The sequence below is a fragment of the Pterocles gutturalis genome, unplaced genomic scaffold (assembly GCF_000699245.1).
Source record: "Pterocles gutturalis isolate BGI_N339 unplaced genomic scaffold, ASM69924v1 scaffold42118, whole genome shotgun sequence".
Lineage (NCBI taxonomy): Eukaryota > Metazoa > Chordata > Aves > Pterocliformes > Pteroclidae > Pterocles > Pterocles gutturalis.
In genome coordinates this window covers 815-3382 of record NW_010119521.1, presented here as the reverse complement: position 1 = coordinate 3382, position 2568 = coordinate 815, and positions in this window count along the sequence as shown.

Here is a 2568-nt window from a genome sequence, read left to right as displayed (position 1 = left end):
TAGCGCTCCTGATTGTGGCAATGGTCCTTCTCCTGGCGGGAGCACATTGTCGTGCTTTGGGGTGACCTGTGGGGAGAAAGGAGCTGTTGTGGGCTGCTGCATGTCCCATCACCCCAGTTCCTCCAGCACCCCAGTCCTGTAACCCCTGTGCTCCCCTGTTAGCAATCCCACCCCCAGCGCTGCTGCGCAGGATCGCTGGAGACCCCCAGGAAGGCTCCGGGTCTGGAGTGATGCCCCTTATCCACCAACGGACGATTTCAGCAGCTGGGTGTAGCAGCCCGGCGTGGCAGTGCCGTGAGACAGGTCCTCGCCTCCCTCCATGCCCGCCTCCCTCCGAGCATCCCGCGCCCCAGCAGCGGGGCCTGCATCAGACCCGTGCTCCGGTCCCTTGCCGAGTCCCTGGAGAACAAAAATCCATCCGTGTCACCAGACTTACCTGAGCTTGAGAGGAAAGCAAGAGGAGGGAATGAAGGTCCGCGGGACAGGAGCAGTTTTATAGAGATCTGAAATCCCTTTCCCCCCGGAAATGAGACAGCTCCCTGTCACAGGGATCTATTAATTTAATACCTAATCCCCATCCAACCGCCCTCTGTTTACATCACTCTCCTGACTCATTTGTGATGGGTATCATTCCTTTTTTATCTGTTTCCTGTGCCACATAAGTATCTAATTGCCAGCATCACCTGCCCTTAATAGGAAAACCCGTGGGTGCCTGGGTTTCCAAAGGCTCGCCTCTTCGGGGTTTGTTTTGTTAAATTATAGCAGCGTATAATTATAGTCCCATCCCATGAACCTCTGCTTCTGGAGTCTAATCCTTGCTATTGAGCTAGCACCAGATAAATCCGTAAATAATCCAGGTAAAAAGGAGTGGAAAGTTATGCTCTCCTCTCCCTTCGGTGTTTGGTCTGAAAGAGCCGCCACGGCCGTGGGGACAGCCAGTGGGGTGAGGACAAAGTCCTCCTGGGCTTCGTCTAGGGAAGGGTCTCAGTTCTTCATCAGTGGTTTTCTAGTTCCTCTCCTTGGTCTAAGGGATGTGAATTCCCTCCAAAGGTATCTGAGCAGCCAGAAGATGGTTTTAGCGTCTGCTGAAAGCCTTGCAAGCCCTGCTATGCTCACATGTGTCTGGACAAGGTCCCCGAGTGCTTCACTGGCAAAGACTATTTCCATCTTCTTAACAATGAAGATCAGGAAACGAAGACTTCTCACTAAAAGACCTATCTGATGTTGCCTGATTCATCAGCCTGCCTTCTGGAGCAAAGCTGGAGCTCCACAGATGTCCCCTTTGCCCAGCCCTGTCCTGGCTGAACAGCTGCCCAACACTTCATCACCCCACAAAGTACATTGACCTGTGAAGGTCACAGCTCCTTATTTACAAGATAAAGGCAAGAAAAAATTCTGAGACCTAGAAGATAACACTGGGATCTGTGCAAGCAGACATTGAGATCCATCTTGCTGCCAAAGAGAAATGGTTTGGCAGCTCTCCGAGGGAGAAGGGGATAGCACCAGGGCTTGGACTCTGACCTGAAAGCCAGCATCTTTCCCAAGACACGCTTCAGTTAGTGCTGTTTTATTACATTCAGCACAGCCAGTGGCACTGAAAATTAGCTCCTTCCTGCTTCTCCTGAAAGCTGTTGGGTGGCTCCTGCCTGGCTTCAGGTAAATGCCCATTGCCGGGGGTCGATCTGTCCCTGGAGTCCCTGTGTCCTGCACATGGCCCGGCTGGAGCAGATGGGGACATGGTGACAATGGGATGAACGCTCCCCTGGGGCTGCAGGTGTTCCCAGAGCACAAGCAGCTCACACTGCTCATATCTGAAGTTCTGGATGCTTGAACCGTGCATCACGAGCCTCCCACCTGGTGGCGATGGCTGTCCGTCTTATCAGAGGGGTCATCCGTGGGGAGGATTGCAAAACTCCCTCCAGCCTCGCAGACCCGTGGCTCACCCCACACGAAATGCAGCCGGCATTTACCCTGCTGACTGCCGCTGATGTAATAAAATTTCGTACAGAAACCGGTGGCTGCAGTTGTAACTAGCAGAGGAACAGGACAGACACCCACTTAGAGGTGTGTGTGTGTGTGTTGCAGGAAAAATCCGTGGGTCTGTTGGAGCAAGTATGTGCATGCACGGAAGGGACTGGTTCTTGCGCGGGCTGAGCACAATGTCCACGGGGCTTCTCGCTATTGCTATGTGCATCCCTCCTACCACCCAAAATAATAACCAGTGACTAAAGTCTCAAGGACAAACGCATTTCTGTGCACGAGTCTTGTGCAACCTGTTTTTGTCTTTTCTGGAGGATATTAGCAGCAGTCATGTCTTGCCCAGGTCACGGGTGATGTTCTGCACGGGATATTGTGATGCTGATTTGTTTTTCAGGTGATGATTTAATTTGTTCATTGAAAAAGGACATAGGAGAGTTCTCAGAATAATCAGCTGTGTACCAAGTTTCGTAACGGCTGGTGTTTTCCTTACGGTCCCCAGCCCCCTGGATGTGTTAGTTTTGGTTAAAAGCAGAAACCACATCAAAGTGGAAGCAAAGAAGCCTCTGTCCTTTTTTGTTGTGGTTACAG